This window comes from Bufo bufo, chromosome 3 (assembly GCF_905171765.1).
Source record: "Bufo bufo chromosome 3, aBufBuf1.1, whole genome shotgun sequence".
Taxonomy (NCBI): domain Eukaryota; kingdom Metazoa; phylum Chordata; class Amphibia; order Anura; family Bufonidae; genus Bufo; species Bufo bufo.
Window position 1 is genome coordinate 701,273,568 of NC_053391.1, and position 24,717 is coordinate 701,298,284.

Consider the following 24,717-nt stretch of genomic DNA (forward strand, 5'->3'; position numbering starts at 1 on the left):
CTGTCTGGCTGCCATGGTCAGTTGGTCAGCAGCATACTTACATGCGCTGTGGCTGCCCAGCGCCTCCTCATTTTTGTAACTCACAGGTCTGTGAGGCGCATTGCTTATGCTTATAGCAATGCGCCGCACAGACCTGTGACGAGTTACAAGAACAAGGAGCGCAGGGTGGCCACAGCATGTAAGTATATTGCTGCAGAGTAACTGACCATGGCAGACAGCACACCAAAGATTTTAATACTGTGGAGGGGGGAGGGCGAGTGACGTCAGAGAGCGAGCGCCGCCTGCACTGCATGTTTCCGGAGCTGAGTGTGTAAGATAGTAATGAGATGAACGCTGATTTAAAGTTCAGTTACTGCAAGATACGGATTAGGATAGCGGGGCAGGTGTAGAGTAGCGCTGCGCAGCGCAGGAGAGTCAAAGCGGCTGGCCCTGCCAGCATAACATTTGGGGCACTGGTCAAAACATCCTGGGCTCAAGCCCAGAATGTTTTGACCTAACGACGCCCCTGTTGAGGCCTGCGATACACCGGCTTCCACAAAATACTGATTGAGGGGTGTGATACACCAGCTTCCACAAAATATTGATTAAGGGGTTTTATATACCTGATAGAGGGGATTGATATACTGTCTTCCACCAAATACTGATTGAGTCCTGCAATACAACAGCTTCCACCAAATATTGATTAAGTGGTTTGATATACCGTACCTGCTTCCACCAAATATTGATTATAACTGCTTCGACAAATACTGCTCTTCTATAGGGACTTTTGTCACAGGGTCATTTTAAAAATGACAGGCAGAGAAAGAGGCAGGCCATTCCGCAGGTGTGGTAGGAATCAGGCAGGTACACCAGGCCGGAGCCTAAGTGGGAAGTTGGAGAAGGCGCATGCGATTACATCAAAGGACGCACCAGAGTTGGTTGAGTGGACACTCAGCCTTCCGCTTCTGCACCCTCCTCATCCTCTGTATCTGCACCCTCCTCACTCTCTGCTGTGTGCATCCCCAAAGACACAACCACCACCACCATAGCCCCTGCACTCGAGTCATAGGAATTATTTTCCCATCCATTCCCAGACCTTACCGATGCGCAGTCATTCTTGGCATCGGATCAGGAAGAGGAGGTAGCAACAGCCGCCACCTAGCGGTCTGACAACAGTACCCAGATCAGCCCAAGGACTGAGGTCCCCGCTGTTGCTGCCTACTCCGAAATCTTTAATGTCAGTGGTGGTGAAGGTGACGATGATGACATGTCGATGGATGTCACGTCGGTGCCCACAAGAGAGAAGGAGGAGGGAAGTTCAGAGGGAGAGACAGAGCAGCAGATAGTGAGGAGAAGGAGGAGAAGCAGGCAGAACTCGCAGTGCACAGGAGGCAAAAAGCAGACTGCAAATGTATCTGGAGCGAGCCATCCACCATGCACGGTCACATGTGGCGCTCCCGGGACTCCTACACACGGCTCCGCAGTGTGGGCTTTTTTTAACGTGTCAGCTGATGACAATAGTGTTGCCATCTGCAGCCTGTGCTGTCAACGCATAAGTCGCGGTAAGCCCAACACTCACCTAGGGACGACCGGCTTAAGAAAGCACCTGGCCTCCCATCACCGAGCCCAGTGGGAGCAACACCGTCAGAACCCACAAAGCCAAACTCCCGGCACTCCACGTCCTGCCTTTTTCCCTCTCCTCCCATTTGTCCTCCACTCCACATTACACCGTGCCGTCTTTGCGTTCATCTCTCAAAAGGCAGGCTTCCGTGGCCCAAATGATCGAAAGTAAAAAGTTGATGACGCCGGATAACCCTCTTGCCCAACGGCTGACAGCTGGCTTGTCGGAACTGCTAGCCCGCCAACTACTGCCATATAAACAGGGGGACTCGGAGGCCTTTAGAAAATTTGTGGCTATTGGAACACCACAATAGAAGTTCCCTGGAAGGAAATATTTCTCCCCGAGGGGCATCCCAGAGCTATATGGCCATGTTCAGGGGCAAGTGAATGTATCTCTGGCACACAGTGTCGGTGCCAAGATATATCTGACCACAGAAATGTGGTCTAGCAAACACGGGCAGGGATGGTACATAACTTCTACTGCCTTCTGGGTGAAACTTCTGACGGCCGTCAAGCATGTAACCCGTGGCACCCGTGTGGATTTGGTGCCATGGAATACATGCAGGCCTGCCTCTTCTTCTCCTCCTCCTACTCCATCCTCCGTCTCCTCCTCAGCTTACTCCTCATTTTCCACTGCTACCGCCACTTCCGCTGCACTCCCCAAGCTCCCCAGAACCAATTTGACGTGCCAGGTGAAATGTTGCCATGCTGTGCTTGGAAGCCAAGAGTCACACCGATCCTGCACTCTTTTCAGCTCTGCGGTCACAGGCCAATCAGTCTGAATTTGACAGTTGGTAAAGTGGTGTGCGACAACGGTGACAATCTGCTAAGCGCGCTGAAACAGGGCAAAATGACACACGTGCTGTGCATGGCACATGTCGGGCAGTGATTCATTGCCAAATACCCAGGGGTCCAGGACAACTTGCGGCAGGCCAGAAAAATCTCTGGCGATTTTTGATCTTACACGGCCATGGCTCGCCTTGTGGACGTTCAATGACGACACCACCTGGCCGTCAGACGTCTGATTTGTGACAGCTAGAGTTGAGCGAACACCTGGATGTTCGGGTTCGAGAAGTTCGGCCGAACTTCCCAGAAATGTTCGGGTTCGGGATCCGAACCGGACCCGAACTTCGTAACGAACCTGAACCCCATTGAAGTCAATGGGGACCCGAACTTTTCGGCACTAAAAAGGCTGTAAAACAGCCCAGGAAAGAGCTAGAGGGCTGCAAAAGGCAGCAACATGTAGGTAAATCCCCTGCAAACAAATGTCGATAGGGAGATGAATAAAAAATAAATAAATTAACCAATATCAATTGGACAGAGGTCCCATAGCAGAGAATCTGGCTTCACGTCAGCAGAGAATCAGTCTCTTCATGCCATAGCAGAGAATCTGGCTTCATGTCAGCAGAGAATCAGTCTCTTCATGCCATAGCAGAGAATCTGGCTTCATGTCAGCAGAGAATCAGTCTTCATGTCATAGCAGAGAATCAGGCTTCACGTCACCCACCACTGGAACAGGCCACTGTCACACATTTAGGCCCTGGCACCCAGACAGAGGAGAGAGGTCCCGTAACAGAGAATCTGGCTTCATGTCAGCACAGAATCAGTCTTCATGTCATAGCAGAGAATCAGGCTTCACGTCACCCACCACTGGAAGAGGCCACTGTCACACATTTAGGCCCTGGCAGCCAGACAGAGGAGAGAGGTCCCGTAACAGAGAATCTGGCTTCATGTCAGCACAGAATCAGTCTTCATGTCATAGCAGAGAATCAGGCTTCACGTCACCCACCACTGGAACAGGCCACTGTCACATATTTAGGCCCCGGCACCCAGACAGAGGAGAGAGGTCCCGTAACAGAGAATCTGGCTTCATGTCAGCACAGAATCAGTCTTCATGTCATAGCAGAGAATCAGGCTTCACGTCACCCACCACTGAAAGAGGCCACTGTCACACATTTAGGCCCTGGCACCTAGACAGAGGAGAGATGTTCCGTAACAGAGAATCTGGCTTCATGTCAGCACAGAATCAGTCTTCATGTCATAGCAGAGAATCAGGCTTCACGTCACCCACCACTGGAACAGGCCACTGTCACACATTTAGGCCCAGGCACCCAGACAGAGGAGAGAGGTCCCGTAACAGAGAATCTGGCTTCATGTCAGCACAGAATCAGTCTTCATGTCATAGCAGAGAATCAGGCTTCACGTCACCCACCACTGGAACAGGCCACTGTCACACATTTAGGCCCAGGCACCCAGACAGAGGAGAGAGGTCCCGTAACAGAGAATCTGGCTTCATGTCAGCACAGAATCAGTCTTCATGTCATAGCAGAGAATCAGGCTTCACGTCACCCACCACTGGAACAGGCCACTGTCACATATTTAGGCCCAGGCACCCAGGCAGAGGAGAGAGGTCCCGTAACAGAGAATCTGGCTTTATGTCAGCAGAGAATCAGTCTTCATGTCATAGCAGAGAATCAGGCTTCACGTCACCCACCACTGGAATAGGCCACTGTCACATATTTAGGCCCAGGCACCCAGGTAGAGGAGAGAGGTCCCATAGCAGAGATTCAGGCTTCATGTCATAGCAGAGAATCAGGCTTCATGTCACCCACCACTGGAACAGGCCACTGTCAGATATTTTTAGGCCCCGACACCCAGACAGAGGAGAGGTTCATTAAACTTTGGGTTGCCCCGCAATATAATGGTAAAATGAAAATAAAAATAGGATTGAATGAGGAAGTGCCCTGGAGTACAATAATATATTGTTAAGGGGAGGTAGTTAATGTCTAATCTGCACAAGGGATGGACAGGTCCTGTGGGATCCAGCCTGGTTCATTTTTATGAACGTCAGCTTGTCCACATTGGCTGTAGACAGGCGGCTGCGTTTGTCTGTAATGACGCCCCCTGCCGTGCTGAATACACGTTCAGACAAAACGCTGGCCGCCGGGCAGGCCAGCACCTCCAAGGCATAAAAGGCTAGCTCTGGCCACGTGGACAATTTGGAGACCCAGAAGTTGAATGGGGCCGAACCATCAGTCAGTACGTGGAGGGGTGTGCACAGGTACTGTTCCACCATGTTAGTGAAATGTTGCCTCCTGCTAACACGTTCCGTATCAGGTGGTGGTGCAGTTAGCTGTGGCGTGGTGACAAAACTTTTCCGCATCTCTGCCATGCTAACCCTGCCCTCAGAGGAGCTGGCCGTGACACAGCTGCGTTGGCGACCTCTTTCTCCTCCTCTGCCTTCTCCTTGGGCTTCCACTGGTTCCCCTGTGACATTTGGGAATGCTCTTAGTAGCGCATCTACCAACGTGAGCTTGTACTCGCGCATCTTCCTATCACGCTCCAGTGTAGGAAATAAGGTGGGCACATTGTCTTTGTACCGGGGATCCAGCAGGGTGGCAACCCAGTAGACCGCACACGTTAAAATGTGGGCAACTCTGCTGTTGTTGCGCAGGCACTGCAGCATGTAGTCGCTCATGTGTGCCAGGCTGCCCAGAGGTAAGGACAAGCTGTCCTCTGTGGGAGGCGTATCGTCATCGTCCTGTGTTTCCCCCCAGCCACGCACCAGTGATGGGCCCGAGCTGCTTTGGGTGCCACCCCGCTGTGAACATGCTTCATCCTCATACTCATCCTCCTCCACCTCCTCCTCATCCTCGTCCTTCTCGTCCTCCAGTAGTGGGCCCTGTCTGGCCAGATTTGTACCTGGCTTCTGCTGTTGCAAAAAACCTCCCTCTGAGTCACTTCGAAGAGACTGGCCTGAAAGTGCTAAAAATGACCCCTCTTCCTCCTGGGCCACCTCCTCTTCCATCATCACCCTAAGTGTTTTCTCAAGGAGACATAGAAGTTGTATTTTAACGCTGAAGTGGTGCTGTTCCGCAGTGCGACTGACCCGTGCGTGCTGCAGCTGAAACTCCACTATGGCCTGCTGCTGCTCGCACAGTCTGTCCAGCATGTGCAAGGTGGAGTTCCACCTGGTGGGCACGTCGCATATGAGGCGGTGAGCGGGAAGGCCGAAGTTACGCTGTAGCGCAGACAGGCGAGCAGCGGCAGGGTGTGAACGCCGGAAGCGCGAACAGACGGCCCGCACTTTATGCAGCAGCTCTGACATGTCGGGGTAGTTGCGAATGAACTTCTGCACCACCAAATTCAGCACATGCGCCAGGCAAGGGATGTGCGTCAAACCGGCTAGTCCCAGAGCTGCAACGAGATTTCGCCTATTATCGCACACCACCAGGCCGGGCTTGAGGCTCACCGGCAGCAACCACTCGTTGGTCTGTTGTTCTATACCCCGCCACAACTCCTGTGCGGTGTGGGGCCTGTCCCCCAAACATATGAGTTTCAGAATGGCCTGCTGACATTTACAACGGGCTGTGCTGAAGTTGGTGGTGAAGGTGTGTGGCTGACTGGATGAGCAGGTGGAAGAAGAGGAGGAGGAAGCTGAGTAGGAGGAGGAGGAGACAGGAGGCAAAGAATGTTGCCCTGCGATCCTTGGCGGCGGACACACAGCTCTCCGCCTGGGGCCCAGCCGCCACTACATTTACCCAGTGTGCAGTTAGGGAGATATAGCGTCCCTGGCCGTGCTTACTGGTCCACGTATCTGTGGTTAGGTGGACCTTGCCACAGATGGCGTTGCGCAGTGCACACTTGATTTTATCGGACACTTGGTTGTGCAGGGAAGGCACGGCTCTCTTGGAGAAGTAGTGGCGGCTGGGAACAACATACTGTGGGACAGCAAGCGACATGAGCTGTTTGAAGCTGTGTGTGTCCACCAGCCTAAATGACAGCATTTCATAGGCCAGTAGTTTAGAAATGCTGGCATTCAGGGCCAGGGATCGAGGGTGGCTATGTGGGAATTTACGCTTTCTCTCAAATGTTTGTGAGATGGAGAGCTGAACGCTGCCGTGTGACATGGTTGAGATGCTTGGTGACGCAGGTGGTGGTGTTGGTTGTACATCCCATGTTTGCTGGGCGGCAGGTGCCAACGTTCCTCCCGAGGCGGAGGAAGAGGCCGAGGCTGCAGCAGCAGAAGAGGCCGAGGTGGCAGCAGCAGAAGAGGTAGCAGGGGGAGCCTGAGTGACTTCCTTGTTTTTAAGGTGTTTACTCCACTGCAGTTCATGCTTTGCATGCAGGTTGTGCTAAGGTTCAGAACGTTAATGCCTCGCTTCAGGCTTTGATGGCACAGTGTGCAAACCACTCGGGTCTTGTCGTCAGCACATTGTTTGAAGAAGTGCCATGCCAGGGAACTCCTTGAAGCTGCCTTTGGGGTGCTCGGTCCCAGATGGCGGCGGTCAGTAGCAGGCGGAGTCTCTTGGCGGCGGGTGTTCTGATTTAGCCCACTGCTCCCTCTTTTGCTACGCTGTTGGCTCGGTCTCACCACTGCCTCTTCCTCCGAACTGTGAAAGTCAGTGGTACGACCTTCATTCCATGTGGGGTCTAGGACCTCATCGTCCCCTGCATCGTCTTCCACCCAGTCTTGATCCCTGACCTCCTGTTCAGTCTGCACACTGCAGAAAGACGCAGCAGTTGGCACCTGTGTTTCGTCATCATCAGAGACGTGCTGAGGTGGTATTCCCATGTCCTCATCATCAGGAAACGTAAGTGGTTGTGCGTTAGTGCATTCTATCTCTTCCACCCCTGGGGAAGGGCTAGGTGGATGCCCTTGGGAAACCCTGGCAGCAGAGTCTTCAAACAGCATAAGAGACTGCTGCATAACTTGAGGCTCAGACAGTTTCCCTGATATGCATGGGGGTGATGTGACAGACCGATGGGCTTGGTTTTCATGCGCCATCTGTGCGCTTTCTGCAGAAGACTGGGTGGGAGATAATGTGAACGTGCTGGATGCACTGTCGGCCACCCAATTGACTAATGCCTGTACCTGCTTAGGCCTTACCATCCTTAGAACGGAATTGGGCCCCACCAAATATCCCTGTAAATTCTGGTGGCTACTGGGACCTGAGGTAGTTGGTTCACTAGGACGTGTGGCTGTGGCAGAACGGCCACGTCCTCTCCCAGCACCAGAGGGTCCACTAACACCACCACGACCATGTCCGCGTCCGCGTCTGCGTCCCTTACTAGATGTTTTCCTCATTGTTCCCGTTCACCACAATTTTGAAAATGGTAAATTTGGGAATAGTTTTTCAACCCAGAACAAAAATTGTGCTTTTACGGTCAATACAAATAACTTGACCAGCTAAAACAGTACAGATTTGGTTGAATAGAGATGTGAGGCCTTTTTTTTAGGCGCTGTGTGACAGGTTTACCTTTAATCACAGAATTAGACTTGTATCTGCACTGTAGCGTGTGTGTTAAGTTTTTCAGAATGACACTATCAGTACCTTAAATCTAAGATACCCTTTTTGGGATAGATTTAAAGTAGGCCTGATATAGCAGAAACTACTAATTTTGAAAATGGCAAATTTGGGAATACTTTTTCAACCCAGAACAAAAACTGTGCTTTCACGGTCACTACAAATAACTTGACCAGCTAAAGCAGTACTGATTTCGAGGAATATAAATGTCAGGGCTATTTTTTAGGTGCTGGGTGACAGGCTCAACTTGCCCCTGATGTAGTATATGGCCAAAAAATAACCACACTGTTGATGGTTAAATGCACTTGGGTGACACAGGCTCAGCCTGCACCTGATGTAGGATTTAGCAAAAAATAACCACACTATTGATGGTTAAAAGCACTTGGTGGTAGCTTGTGCTGGCGCACCACAAGCCACAAAATGGCCGCCGATCACCCCTGAAAAAAGTGATATAAAAACGCTCTGGGCAGCCTAAAAACACTGAGCAATTCAATATCAGCACTTCAATGATCCACAGCTGGAGATCGATCACAGAATGAAGTCTTTTGGAGGAGTTAATCTGCCTAATCTCGCCCTAACATCGCAGCTGCAACCTCTCCCTACACTTGTAACAGCAGAGTGACGTGCGGCGCTACGTGACCCAAGCTTATATAGAGGCTGGGTCACATGCTGCACTGGCCAATCACAGCCATGCCAATAGTATGCATGGCTGTGATGGCCTCTTGGGGCAAGTAGTATGACGCTTGTTGATTGGCTGCTTTGCAGCCTTTCAAAAAGCGCCAAGAAAGCGCCGAACACCGAACCCGGACTTTTACGAAAATGTTCGGGTTCGGGTCCGTGTCATGGACACCCCAAAATTCGGTACGAACCCGAACTATACAGTTTGGGTTCGCTCATATACAGTTTGGTTTCGCCCATCTCTAGTGACAGCCCAACGCGCTGGAACTCCACCTTTTTTATGCTACCTGTACGAACTCTGCGGCAGGACAGGTTCTGGGAGCTTGGTCTCCTTTCACTATGCCAGTGGCTGCTCATGCGTGATGCATGCAGACTTCTGCGGCCATTTGATGAAATCACAAACTAGTAAGTCGCAGCCAGGGCACCATCAGTGACATCGTACCTTACGCCTTCTTTCTGGAGCTTGCATTGCGTCGTGTCATTGATCAAGCCGTCGAGGAGCAGGAGCAGGAAAATGAGGAAGTTGCAATGCTGAATGAATTCCCAGGGGGGGCTACTCCATCTGAGACAAGTCAGCAGGTGTTACGGTAGGTGAGGGAAGGGAAGCAAACCAAATACAACAAAACACCAGGCTAGGCCCCAAAGCTAGGGAACAGGAAAAGGTCACCACCTAACAATCCCTGAGCCTTTCCCTGACTGCTGACAACATGAGCAAATCCTTAAGGTGGAAGTGCTCATACGCTAGAACCTAAACCTAGCTGAAACTGAAACAAACCCTCAGCTAGGGAGCTGGATATAAGACAACCGGTTCCTAGCGCAAGGTGCAGGAACCAGCGTCTTCCTGAGGCCTAGCCAGAACACACAACAAAAGGGAGGGAGTAGGACTTAGCTTAAGACGGACGGGGAGCCGGAGATCCACCAAACACAAGCTGAGAACTCCAAAAGCAAATATAAACTGCAAGGGCTATAGTGAGAGGCGGGTAAAAATAGCACCACTAAATAGCTAATGAGCAAAACCTGTCGGGAAGTGGGATCCTGACCAAAACCGCAACAAAGAGAAACAGAACAATCTGTCAGATAGACTCACGTGTAGCAAGTCTGTCAGATCTTCTCAGGTCTCTCACAGGGCAGGGCGTGACAGCAGGAGTCTGAAGAGGAGTCAGAGGAGGATTGTGCCTAGGGGAAGGAGGAGGAGCAAGAAGAGCAGGCTTTAAAGTTTTCTGGGATCCCTGGTGTTGTCCGTGGATGGGGGGAGGAGATCGAGGATGACATTCTCCTGGGCGATGGGCAGGAGCCAGGACGCTCCATCGCTTACAATTTAGTGCAAATGGGAACCTTCATGCTCCAGTGTTTGAAGAGGGACCCTAGTATAAAAAGCATAAAGGGCAAGGACCATCACTTAGGGGCAACGTGCTAAGACCCCCAGTACAAACACAAAATGGCGGACATGTTACCAGCATCACAGAGGGCTGTCAGAATGCAGCATTTACAGGTCTTGCTTCGAGATATGCTGCATTCTGCTTTTGCGGGCGCTGGCAGAGGAATTTCCACCCACAGAGAAACAGTTGCGGGTACTAATCCTACCGCGCCTGCAAGAAGAGGGCAGTTTGAAGATGTGTTGGTCACTTCGGATATGAGATCATTCTTGCAGCCAACCCATCGACAGCCGCCCTCTGGATCCAGCCTCAGGAAATGCCTAGACCGACAGGTGTCTGACTACATCGGGTTAACGGCTGATGTGGACGCTCTGAGAAGCGAGGAACCCCTGGACTACTGGGTGTGCAGACTTGACCTGTGGCCAGAGCTGGCACAATTTGCCATGGAACTCTTGGCTTGCCCCTCATCGAGCGTCCTGTCTGATAGGAGATTCAGCGCAGCAGGAGGGATCGTGACCGATAAGCGCACTCGCCCAGCTCACGACTGTGTGGACTACCTCACATTTCTAAAAATTAATGAGGCATTGATCTCAGAGGAATTCAACACATGTGACGACCACGTTTAATTGAATTTCACCTATTACCATTGGTTTTTTTTTCAAGAGGGGGGATTTCGTTAGCCATGTTTTTAATCCAATTTTATATTTTTAGTTTTTTTAAACATATTTATTTGACATTTATTTGTACTTGCCCGCAGTAAAATTAATATCCGATGACCGGCTAATATACCTTCAGCCACATAATCATTTGATCTTTTCTGTACGGTGAATGCATAATTGTTGGGGCCTGTAATCTAACTGGCCAACAGAAAAATTGTTATACAGTGACCGCCTGATGTACCTGTTAGATGATTTCTTAGGTCAGCCTGATTAAAAAGAAGTGTAAGATTAACCCATTGAATGCTTGCTATTGATTCCCAGTAACCAATAAAAATGCACCACATTTAGTCACCTCCCACCAGGAGGGGATATTCTGTGTGAACACTTGCAATTAAACTAGAGATTTTACATTGACTCCAATGGGTGTGTCAGAGTTTGATTTCTCTGTGCACGTTAAGATAATTTTCTACTAATTTGGAGCAGTATATCAACCTACCTGGTACCCTGACCAGATCCAAAACAGTTGGCTGCCCAAACGTGGGGCTAGAAGGACATGACCCCTGATCTAGTACCCCCGATGACCAGACGAGGAGGTTCTCACAACGGACACCGGTACTGCAGCCCATTAAGAGGTAAGACGTGTTACCTTACATCCATGTGTCCTTTGGTGTAGTCTATCCGTGCCTGTCTGAGGAACGGGTGACGTGTCAGCTTGGGGCGTCCTCCAGTGCATGAAAATAAGAACCCCATGTGTTTTAAAGTCTTTATGTACTATGTTTAAAAACTGTGAAGACTCTGTTGACAAGTATCACTGACAGTTCTCCTATTTGCCTGTATCGGAGTGCAGCCCGGTTGCTTGATTAGATCACAGAAAGAGGGAGAGCGGTCCGTAGCAGCCCAGAGTGTGCTTGTCTGGAACTCAAAGCTTCATCAGGTCCAGTGATTACTCTATAACAGAGGTCTCTCTAGACAGCTCCAGTAGGTGCAAGAGACAATGGGACATAATGCAAGTGTCCCAAAGGGTTACTGCTCACCTGAGCAATACGTGGCGGACAGGAGAGGAAAATGATTTGTGAAAAGTTTGAGCAAGCTAGAGAAAGTATATGGTATATGTAAAGGTGGTACTTTGTGTTGTACAACATGGCAAACTTTGCTGACAGAAAAGAAAGGTAGATTTAGAAGATGAGAAGTTAGTGGATACAGTCCGAGTGTGGCTAGACTGTAGCAAGGAATTTGAACAGACGGGAGGAGAGCAAAATTTTGATGAAGCTAGTGGCAGATATTATTGTAAACCTGGTAATCTTGGGCAGGGGCAGCCACCGCCCTATAATGGCGCCGAGAAGAAAGGAAGTGGGTGGGTCTGTAATGTATGTTGTCAGCAAAATCCCACCTCCCGAGAGACGTGTTTTGCCTGTGGTGCTCCACTCCCACATAGTCACACCCCTGTAAGCCCCAAGCATGTCCTCCCAGTCCCTGCTACGTCGCCATCTTATCCCCAGATGACGCCCATGGCTGGAAAATTAATCTCCTTCAGCCCTGATCCTCCCATCGCCCCTGTAATCTCACCAGTCGCGCCGTTATATCCCATGATAAATCCAGGTGGCACGTTTATGGCCCCTAGTAATCCACCTCCTGCCTCAATCATGATGAGGGGCAGTCAGAAGTCCCTGAACAGGAGAATCTGGACAGTGTTGTTGGTCATGTAGACTTAAACATACAGACCCCTGAGCGACCACCCCCAATAGACTATAGTGGCTCCGGCACCCAACCCTTGAGCCTGCCCAGACCAACTCTGCTCTAGGAACAGATTAATGAATTACAAAGGAATATGCAAGCTTTAGAAAGGGGCAATCGAAGTTGTAAAGGAAGCCCTAATCGAAGTTGTAAAGGAAGCCCTAGCTCTTACCCGACCACAAGGACCTCCAAAATATGTGTCCTTTACCCCGCAGCAGTTATTCACCATAGTGAATCTGCTGAGAGATCCTGAAACCCATCCCATGCCCTTTTTTTAGAAAACTGTCATAGGTACATCAAACATATGGATGTACAGTCGTGGCCAAAAGTTTTAAGAATGACACAAATATTAGTTTTCACAAAGTTTGCTGCTAAACTGCTTTTAGATCTTTGTTTCAGTTGTTTCTGTGATGTAGTGAAATATAATTACACGCACTTCATACGTTTCAAAGGCTTTTCTCGACAATTACATGACATTTATGCAGAGTCAGTATTTGCAGTGTTGGCCCTTCTTTTTCAGGACCTCTGCAATCCGACTGGGCATGCTCTCAATCAACTTCTGGGCCAATTCCTGACTGATAGCAACCCATTCTTTCATAATCACTTCTTGGAGTTTGTCAGAATTAGTGGGTTTTTGTTTGTCCACCCGCCTCTTGAGGATTGACCACAAGTTCTCAATGGGATTAAGATCTGGGGAGTTTCCAGGCCATGGACCCAAAATGTCAACGTTTTGGTCCCTGAGCAACTTAGTTATGACTTTTGCCTTATGGCACGGTGCTCCATCGTGCTGGAAAATGCATTGTTCTTCACCAAAATGTTGTTGGATTGTTGGAAGAAGTTGCTGTTGGAGGGTTTTTTGGTACCATTTTTTATTCATGGCTGTGTTTTTGGGCAAAATTGTGAGTGAGTCCACTCCCTTGGATGAGAAGCAACCCCACACATGAATGGCCTCAGGATGCTTTACTGTTGGCATGACACAGGACTGATGGTGGCGCTCACCTTTTCTTCTCTGGACAAGCCTTTTTCCAGATGCCCCAAACAATCAGAAAGAGGCTTCATCGGAGAATATGACTTTGCCCCAGTCCTCAGCAGTCCATTCACCAAACCTTCTGCAGAAGATAAATCTGTCCCTGATGTTTTTTTTGGAGAGAAGTGGCTTCTTTGCTGCCCTTCTTGACACCAGGCCATCTTCCAAAAGTCTTCGCCTTACTGTGCGTGCAGATGCGCTCACACCTGCCTGCTGCCATTCCTGAGCAAGCTCTGCACTGGTGGCACTCCGATCCCGCAGCTGAATCCTCTTTAGGAGACGATCCTGGCGCTTGCTGGACTTTCTTGGACGCCCTGAAGCCTTCTTAACAAGAATTGAACCTCTTTCCTTAAAGTTCTTGATGATCCTATAAATTGTTGATTGAGGTGCAATCTTAGTAGCCTCAATATCCTTGCCTGTGAAGCCATTTTTATGCAACGCAATGATGGCTGCACACGTTTCTTTGCAGGTCACCATGGTTAACAATGGAAGAACAATGATTTCAAGCATCACCCTCCTTTTAACAGGTCAAGTCTGCCATTTTAACCCAATCAGCCTGACATAATGATCTCCAGCCTTGTGCTCGTCAACATTCTCACCTGAGTTAACAAGACGATTACTGAAATGATCTCAGCAGGTCCTTTAATGACAGCAATGAAATGCAGTGGAAAGGTTTTTTTGGGATTAAGTTAATTTTCATGGCAAAGAAGGACTATGCAATTCATCTGATCACTCTTCATAACATTCTGGAGTATATGCAAATTGCTATTATAAAAACTTAAGCAGCAACTTTTCCAATTTCCAATATTTATCTAATTCTCAAAACTTTTGGCCACGACTGTACATTGTCAGACCTACAGAGTATTGTGGAAAAAAAGACAGCTGAGTATTCTTCACTAATAATGGACCATATCCCCACCCCTATCCTAAGGGGTCTGACTTTCAACCTTCGAGGTGGCAGGGAAGGAACTCTCATTCCTTGTAGACACTGGTGCAGCCCGCAGTGTTTTATGTGAGACTGCCGTACCTCCTTCCTGGCTCACTGACATTCAATTACCCTGTTCTGGACTAGAAAGGGTCATGCAGCATAACCCTATTACCAAGCCACTCTCAGTCACTTCCCCTGGTTTCTCCTGGACTAAAACCCCTCGGCTCTACCTTCTAGCAGGAGTCATGTAGCATTTTGTTGTCAGCCAAATATGCCCCTTCAATCTGTTAGGCTCTGATCTTCTTCATAAAATCCAAGCTAACATACAGTTCAGAGAGAATGGGACGGTACAGCCCAATACCCGGAAGAAACTTGCCTCCTCATGGCATTAACAACTCTTCAGGTCACTGATTCATATGAGCAAGGGGATTCGCTGCAAACCATTTTGCACCTCATCCCCAATACCCTCTGGGCCAAAGGACTCCAGGATATTTTACGCCTTAATGTCCCACCAGTCACTGTGACCCTGAAGGACCCCAAGGTCCTGCCATACAAAGCGCAATATCCGCTTTCTGTCTCACAACAGGATGCTATTACACTCCAGTTGCAGGCCCTCATACAGAATGGGGCAATCAAAATCACTACCTCTCCCTGTAACTCGCCCCTTTACCCAGTCCGGAAGAAGAGGGAGAAGGGACAACCTCCTATTTATCTCATGGTTCAGGATCTCCGAGCTGTCAACGAGGCCACTGTCCTCGAGACACCTATTGTCCCCAACCCGCACACCCTCCTCGCTTGCATCTCACCCACCACCACTACTTTCACCATCATTGATCTGGCCAATGCATTCTTTTGTGTTCCCTTACATGAGGACTGTCAATTCCTTTTTGCTTTCACTCATGCTGGCAAACAGTACACCTGGACTGCTATGCCGCAAGGGACCCAAAACAGTACTTCCTGCTTCAGCAAGGCTATGTCTTCTGTACTGCAACCCTGGAAGTCTGACAACCCGGAAGTGGAACTCCTGCAATATGTGGATGACCTACTCCTCTGTGCCGTTTCTCCGCAAGTCTGCCTATCCGTGTCTGTTTCACTTCTCCAGTTCCTGGCTTCTTCTGGCTGTTGAGTCTCACAAGCCAAATTGCTGCTGTGTCTCCCCAAAGTTGGCTTCCTAGGTCATTGTATCTCTCAAGGTAGCGAGCACCTCACTGATACCAGGAAAAATGCCATCTCTGACATCAAACTCCCGGACACCCCTCATCAGCTGCAAACCTTTCTGGGACTCATCTCTTACTGCAGACCCTGGATCCCTGATGCTTCAGTCCTAATGCAGCCCCTATATTACTGTATACTCAAAAATGCTACTAATCCTTTCCAGATGACAATGGAGGCCGGAGAAGTCTTTCAGTCATTGAAGGCCGCCATTGCATCTGCCGCTGCTCTTGGCATCCCCAACTACAACCTTTCTTTCTGACTGTATATCATGGAACATCAGGACCACGTGACTGGAGTCCTTACTCAAACTCATGGTGGCCACAAAAGACCCCTGGGTTACTATTCTAAGGACCTTGACCCCATAGCCAGAGCTGCCTCTTCCTGTGTCAAAGCCGTCCATGCTGCCAGCTCCCTTCTGGATGTCACATATGACATTGTGCTTGGTCACCCCCTCACTATTCTTGCTCGCCATGACATTTCTGCCATCCTTCAGCAGACTCAACCTAAACACCTCACTGCACAGCACCAACTCTGGCTCCAGTGTAGTCTGTTCCTGCCAGATAATGTCACCATTAAGAGAAGCCACATCCTCAACTCTGCTCCACTCCTTCCTCTTCCAAGGGGGGAGTATACTTGAGATTCTGAAGATTTTATTGATCTACATGCTGAAGAGGATCTTCAGGAAGATGAACTATGGGCCTCAACCGACTCTCTTTACAAGGAACTAGATCATGATTGCATCACAATGATGGAAGCTAAAGTAGGGACACCACCATCAGTCCAAGACACTCCTCTGACAAACCCGCATTGGACTCTCTTTGCGGACGGCTCAAGGTATGCCAATAACAAAGGGAAGTACCATACAGGCATGGCGGTCACTAATGAGCATGAGGTGCTGTGTGCAAGACAATTGCGCCCAGACCAGTCAGCACAGGAGGCTGAACTCATTGCCCTTACTAAAGCCTGCCTCATGGCAAAAGACTCTACTGCCAATATCTACACAGACTCTAGATATGCATTTGGAGTGGTTCATGACTTTGGAGTAATATGGAAAGCTCGGGATTACATCACAGCCACAGGAACCCCAATCAAGTATGCTTCAGCAGTAGCGGCTCTAATGGCAGCAGTACTCCTGCAAACCCAAGTGGCAATGATCAAGGTAAAGGCACATACTTGAGCTGACACCTCTGAGGCCAGAGGAAACGCCATAGCTAGCCAAGCAGCAAAGAAAACAGCAGTGGAAGAGAAAACAGTCCAGTCAGACCAGATTATTGTAGTACAGGAAGACCTGGAACAGAAAGAAGTCACATGGGACCTACTGAAACAAATGCAGAAACAGGCCACTCCCATGGAAAAGAAAACATGGTTGAAAGAGTCAGCCCTCAAAGAATAATCTGGACTCTGGAAAGAAGGAAAGAAAGTATGCCTACCCAGAGCCCTCTATCCCTTAATAGCCTCAGTGGCCCACGGGCCCACCCACCAATCCAAAACCATCATGAAAGAACTAATTGACAAAATATGGGTGGTCCCAGGAATCACCTTAATCCTGGTAAGACATACCCAGTCTTGCCTCATTTGTGCCAAGTGCAACCCAGGCAGGACTGAACCCACGCCCACCAAGTGCCTCTTCAGAGCCCTGTACCCATTCCAAAGGATCAAAATCGACCACATCCAGATGCCAATGTGCCAACGGTTTCAATATGTGCTAGTAGTGATAGACTTGTTCTCTGGGTGGCCAGAAGCCTACCCCGTCCGAAACCACAGCAACCACCACTGCTAAGAAACGAATGCAGGAAACTGTTTGTAGGTTCGGGGTACCTGAGGTCATTGAGAGTGATCAGGGCCCAGCATTCACTGCTAGTCTAACCCAAGAGGTCTGGAAGATGGTAGGGTCACACCTAGCGTTTCACACCCCTAACTGACCCCAAAGCAGCGGCAAAGTTGAAAGACTGAATGGGGTGTTAGAATAAAAAATGCTGAAGATGACCAGAGAGACAGGGCTTAATTGGGTTCAGTGCTTGCCTATAACACTCTTTTCAGTTAGGCACACACCAAGTCCCCCACGTAAACTGATCCCATACAAGACCCTATCTGGGACAGGGCCAAGAATAGGACAGTATTTTCCGCAGCAGTAACAAATGCAATATGTGATAGCATTGAGCAAAAAATTGTCTAACACACATGCACAAGTTCTCTCTTCCATTTCAGATCCAGACTCCCTAGAAGGAAGCCACACTCTGAAACCTGGAGAGTGGGTGGTAGTCAAGAAACACCCTCAAACCACGATATGAGGGACCCTACCAAGTGCTGTTGACAACCGCAACTTCCATGAAACTCGAAGGGAGACCCACCTGGATCCATGCCTCACATTGTAAAAGAGTATAGGCCATCCTGAAGACCCTGAAACAATAAGCAATGAGGAAGAACAAAAGGAAATGCCATTCAACACGGTTCCCCCTCCAAGCTATGATGCCGTGCACAGATAGGGTAAGATGAATCAGGCAGCAGGCAGCAGTTATGTACACAGTTATTAGTATATTCTAACTTGAAGCGTCCCCATCACCATGGGAACGCCTTTGTGTTAGAATATACTGTCGGATCAGAGTTTTCACAATCATGAAAACTCAGATCTGAAAAAGCTAATACTATTATTTTCTGTTATAACCATGTTATAGCGGAAAATAATAAAGTGAAGTTCGGGTCCCCATTGACTTCAATGGGGTTCGGGTCCAAGTTCGGATCAAGTTCGGGTCCCGAACCCGAACTTTTTTTTAAAGTTCGGCTGAACTCCCCGAACCCAAACATCTAGGTGTTCGCTCAACTCTACCAATAACCACTGTATCATGAATCCTCTTGTGACCCTGACGGATCATGTCTCTAACCTGACACAGATGGTGCAGGAGCTAGGAGAGAAACTCAGTTCTTTTGAGTTAGGGCAAGGTTCTTCCACTCCTCAGCCCTCCAGTCCACATTTTGAGACCCATATCAAGCTCCCAGAACCCTTTTCTGGAGACCGGAAGAGGTTTCTCTCCTTTAAGGAGAGTTGCAAACTCTACTTCCGTTTGCGCCCCGTGTCCTCCGGTCCCGAGCGCCATCGCGTGGGTATTATCATTTCTCTACCTCAGGATGATCCCCAGGACTGGGCATTCTTGTTACCTTCTGAGGCCAGTTGTATAACTTTTGAGGAGGTTTTTTTTCAGGCCCTGGGTACCCTCTATGACGAACCAGACAGGGCCCTGGTAGCCGAGACGGCTCTTAGGGCACTGGTTCAGGGCCATCTCCCTGCGGAGGAGTATTGCACCCAATTCAGGTGGTGGTGTGTCCCCTCAGGATGGAATGAACCATCCCTGAAGAGTCAGTTTAGGTCTGGTCTGTCTGATAATTTAAAAGATCTATTAGTCAGTTATCAAATTCCAGAGACCTTAGAGGAGATGGTGACCCTAGTTGTCCGACTTGACCGACGAGTTAGAGAGAGACGACAAGAACGACAGTTCTGTTCTCAGATGGTGGTCTAGCAGAGGCCTTTTCCAGGGACAACACTGAGGTCTCCACCGAGGAACCCATGCAGGTTGGCATGACCCGGGGTAATCTTCATCGCAGACGCGGAGAGTGCTTCCACTGTGGAGATCCTGGCCATTGGATCAACAAGTGTCCTAAGAGGGTCCTCTCTGACAAGTCTCCTAAGGCAAGACAACCCAAAGACCAGGTACACCCTGATTTTTCGAAATGTACCCATAACAATTTCTCTGGGGGTTAATAAGTGGCCGGGTAAGGCCTTTATTGATTCCGGTTCAGCGGCCAACTTTATTGACTTTGAATATGCTAGTAGAAATGTCCCGAACTATTCGCCGGCGAACAGTTCCCGGTGAACATCGCTTGTTCGCGTTCGCCGCGGCAAGCGAACGTGTGCGATGTTCGGTCCGCCCCCTATACGTCATCATTGAGCAAACTTTGACCCTGTACCCCACAGTCAGCAGACACATTCCAGCCAATCAGCAACATACCCTCCCTCCCAGACCCTCCCACCTCCTATCAAAAAGCAAGGACAGCATCCATCTTAGATTCATTCTGAAGCTGCAGTGTTAGTGAGAGCAGGGACAGTGCAGCTGCTGCTGATTTAATAGGGAAATCGTTAGCTAGGCCAGTGTTCTGTGTCCACTCCAGTCCTCAAAGACTCATCTGATCTGCTGTAAGGACAGCGTCCTGACAGCACCCCAAAAAGCCCTTTTTAGGGCTAGTACATCAGTCTTCTTTTTTTTTTTTTTCTCTGTAATCTAATTGCAGTTGCCTGCCAGTGTGTGTGTCAGGCCCACAGCGTGTACTGTGCCCACTACTGCCAGTGCCCAGTGCCACCACTCATATCTGGTGTCACAGTAGCTTGCATTTAAAAAAAAAACAACAATTTTTTCACTGTAATATAATTGCAGTTGCCTGCAATTATATTACTCCCCTTTCCCATTGAGACTATCCAGACTCCAGACCTCCAGGCGGTCTGGGGCTCTGATAGTCAGCCGGCTTTTCTCAAAGGGTGTAGTTGTCCCTATGGCCCCCTGCCGCTTGTGCCCAGTTGTAGATCCATGGCTTGGGGGGAAGGTAACCAGGGTGCCCTCTCCCCTGGTTGAACAAAGCTGTTGCTGGGGGGAAGGGGTAACAGGCTCCTCTCTCTGCGACACCCTCCCTTGTTGTAGGGGAAAACAGACTGTCTCCCCTTCCAATACATTGTCCTGTTGTTGTGGACCAGGACAGACTGTCCATATCTCCAGTGGTGCAGGTACAGAGACTACGGTCCCATCTGCACTGTTGTGGGGCTTACTGTCTCCCCTTGGTGTGCTAGGCAAACCGCTGGGGCTACTTGGGGAACAGCGGCCAGCGGCGCTCTGCCCAGATGCCAGCTCTCCTGATGGGAGGGGGCCAGAGGGGGCTAACGACTCCTCTACTGACCCCAGTACCTGGTTTGGAGTTGGATATGGAGGGGAGGGGTTGCTTACCTCCTCCTCCTGGTACTGCTGCTGTTGGGGAGAGAGACCGACTGTCTCCCCTCCCTGTAGTTCACACTGCCGCTGTGGAGTAAGACCGGCTGTCTCCCCTCCCTGTAAAGCACTCTGCCGCTGGGAAGGAAGGACGAAACACTTCTCTCCCTGTATTACCCCCATCTGGAGTTGGAGATCTGGGCCTGCTGCCCAGTATCCCTCTAGGGCCAGTAGAGATATCTCGGTCCCATCTCCACCTGCCATCTGTGGGTCTTCCCAGGACCAGTCTGTGAGGTCCCTCATTTCTGGGGCTGGTTGGGGAGTAGGAGGTACCGAATTCAGGTCTACTGATGACGGGCTTAGTTGTTGGGGAGAGGGAACGAAACTCAGCGCTCCCAATGGTGTACAGTCCATAAGCCCCATCAGGTTAGAGACAGGCGGTGTCACTTGATCATATAAGTCCGCATAATTCTGTTTGATCTCCCACTGTTCTGGTGGTACTTGCAGGGTATAGGGTGACTGACTGGAGCTGACCAGGTGCTGGTAATCCTGCTCCAGTTCCCATTCCTGGACAGCCAGTTCAATCAGGTCTGGCCTTAGGTCTTCGGCCATAGGGAGATCCAGCACGGCCTCTCTGTAGTCAAATATGTCCCAAAGCCGTGACTCTGCCGCACTCCCAAATTCCGGTTCTGAAAAGGCCCCCCATAATAAGCCAGGGCCATTATAATCCTTGCCCTCGGGTTTGTCAAATTTGGCCATTCCGGGAACCCGCTGAACCGCGTACCAACGTAGCGCTTGGTATGCATCATCGAGACCCAGTTCCCTCCATGCCAGTGAATTAAGTTGCATCACCAATTCCTCCTGGGCCTGTTCTCCCAGCATAGGTATCCGTAGGGCCACTCTGGCTTGTAACCGCTGCTCCTTGCTGGGAAGATGCTCACCTCGCCAACGCTGGACACCTTCTAGGGTTTCTTCCCACATCTCTTGTCGGGCGCTCTCTCTGCAGTCCAACCTGGTTGCCTCTCCTATTGGCTTGACCAGTGGTGCCAAGAGGTTCTGTAACCTCCGGTTACATTCCTTTTCTACCTCGAGCGTTGTCCAGGGACTCGCTGGTTCTATGCCGCTCCATAATAATTCCTGTGTCTCCAGGGTGTTGTTCCTCTCACACCAGGATGCCATCCCACTGCTTGCCACCAATGTAACGGATCAACTGGCACCCCGACTAAGTACCTCCGTTGACGGATGCTCCTAGCGTTTCCTGAGGTTTCCAAGCACTCTGGCAGACACCACAATCACCGAACCAAAGAAGCATATAAATCCTCTCAAGCATATGAATGCTGTAGACAGTTGAATAGGAAACCATACGAATAGGTTTACACTCCTAGCAGTCAAACTGGGACAGCATGCAATAAATCCTCCCCCAAGAATGAGACGACACTTCACCTTGAGGGTTAAAACAGGAACTGACTTTATTTAGACACAGCACACCTACTTTAAACCCCCCCCAACAGCCTCATTTACATACAATAGGGTACCTAGGACTATGGTACAAGAAAGGGTGGGGGCCAGACAATAGCAAGAGCTGATGGGAGATTGAGGAGGGACAGAGCAGCTGGTTTAAACTGGTGTCCCTGCGACAACACCCTGCTGGGGAAACAATGGGACAGGAAAAAGGGGGAGGAGAAGAGGCACAGAACAACAATGCCTGCAACATAGCAAACTTTACAGCCAGGGCAAGATATATACAGTCCACAACACACAGCAATACAAAATACCACATGCCCAAATTGCATTCCACGTACAAATTCACCAGGGGCCATAGTCACTAGGTAGGAGGCGGGTAGCCAGGCCTCTCCAATGCCCAGTGGCGAGGCGGGTTCCGCCACAACAAGTAAAACGTTTAATGATGACGATGTGTCCGTGGATGTCACGTGGGTGCCCGCTCGAAGAGAGGAAGAACAGGGGGAAAGTTCAGATGGGGAGACAGAGAGGAGGAGGAGACGAGTTGGAAGCAGGGGGAGGTCATCGCAAGGAGCTAGTGGCACAGTCAGACAGCATGTATCGGCACCCTGAGTCAGCCAGACAGCACGCCAATCAACGCATGCTGTTGCCACCACCAGAATGCCGTCATTGCAGAGATCAGCAGTGTGGCATTTTTTTTAGTGTGTGTCTGCCTCTGATAACAGCAATGCCATTTGCAACCTGTGCCAAAAGAAACGGAGTCGTGGAAAGTCCAACACCCACCTAGGTACAACTGCTTTGCGAAGGCACATGATCTCACATCACAAACTATGGTATCAACACATGATGAGTACAAGCAGCACACAAACTCAAAGCCACCATCCTCCTCCTGGTCCAGCATCTTCAGCCACGTCAACCACTGCTGTCCTCCTTTCCCCCTCTCAACCATCCGCCACTCCGTCTGCTCATCTGTCCACAGTCAGGTGTCTGTCAAGGAAATGTTTGAGCGTAAGAAGACAATGTCACAGAGTCACCCCCTTGCCCGGCGTCTGACAGCTGGCTTGTCGGAACTCTTAGCCCGCCAGCTTTTACCATACAAGCTGGTGGAGTCTGAGGCCTTCAAAAAATTTGAAGCTATTGGGACACCGCAGTGGAAGATACCCGGCCGAATTTTTTTTCCACAAAAGGCATGGCATGTCTGGCACACAGTGTTGGGGCAAGAGTCCATATGACCACTGATACCTGGTCTGCAAAGCACGGTCAGGGCAGGTATATCACGTACACTGCGCATTGGGTAAACCTGCTGACGGCTGCCAAGCATGGAATGCGTGGCTCTGCAGAGGAGTTGGTGACACCGCCACGACTTGCAGGCAGGCCTGCTGCCACCTCCTCTACTCCTCCTACTCCATCCTCTTCCATAACCTCCTCGGCTGAGTCCTCTTCTGCTGCTGCGTCTTGCTCCACATCAACTGCACCCCCCCAGCTCCCCAGGGGCTATTCAACATCCCGGAAACGACAGTGTCACGCCGTCTTGGGGTTGACTTGCCAGAAAGCAGAGAGTCACACCGGACCAGCACTCCTGTCCGCCCTGAACAGGTGGATCAGTGGCTGGCTCCGCACCAACTGGAGATCGGCAAAGTGGTGTTTCAACGGAAGCAATTTGTTGGCATCATTGAATTTGGGCAAGTTAACACATGTGCCGTGCATGGCACATGTGTTGAATCTGATCGTACAACGCTTTGTGCATAAGTACCCAGGCTTACAGGACGTCCTCAAGCAGGCCAGGAAGGTGTGTGGCCATTTTAGGCGTTCCTACACGGCCATGGGGCACTTTTCAGATATTCAGCGGCGAAACAACATGCCAGTGAGGCGCTTGATTTGCGACAGCCCGACACGTTGGAATTCAACACTCCTAATGTTCGACCGCCTGCTCCAACAAGAGCCGTCAACGATTATTTGTATGACCGGGGTGCTAGGACAGCCTCTGCGGAGCTGGGTATTTTTTTGCCACATTACTGGACGCTCATGCGCAATGCCTGTAGGCTCATGCGTCCTTTTGAGGAGGTGACAAACCTAGTCAGTCGCACCGAAGGCACCATCAGCGACATCATCCCATTTGTTTTCTTCCTGGAGCGTGCCCTGCGAAGAGTGCTGGATCAGGCCGTAGATGAGAGTGAAGAGGAAGAGGAAGAGTTGTGGTCACCATCACCACCAGAAACAGTCTTATCAGCATTGCTTGCTGGACCTGCGGCAACGCTGGAAGAGGAGTCTGAGGAAGAGGAGTCAGAAGAGGAATGTGGCTTTGAGGAGGAGGAAGACCAACCACAGCAGGCATCCCAGGGTGCTCGTTGTCACCTATCTGGTACCCGTGGTGTTGTACGTGGCTGGGGGGGAAGAACAGACCTTCAATGAGATCAGTGAGGACGAGGAACGGGACATGAGTAGCTCGGCATCCAACCTTGTGCAAATGGGGTCTTTCATGCTGTCATGCCTATTGAGGGACCCTTGTATAAAAAGGCTGAAGGAGAACGACCTGTACTGGGTGGCCACGCTACTAGACCCCCGGTATAAGCAGAAAGTGGCTGAAATGTTACCGAATTACCGGAAGTCGGAAAGGATGCAGCATTTCCAAAACAAGTTAAAAAGTATGCTTTACACAGCGTATAAGGGTGATGTCACAGCACAATGGGAATCTAACAGGGGAAGAGGTGAAAGTAATCCTCCTACCACGACCATGCCGGCAAGGACAGGACGCTTTACAG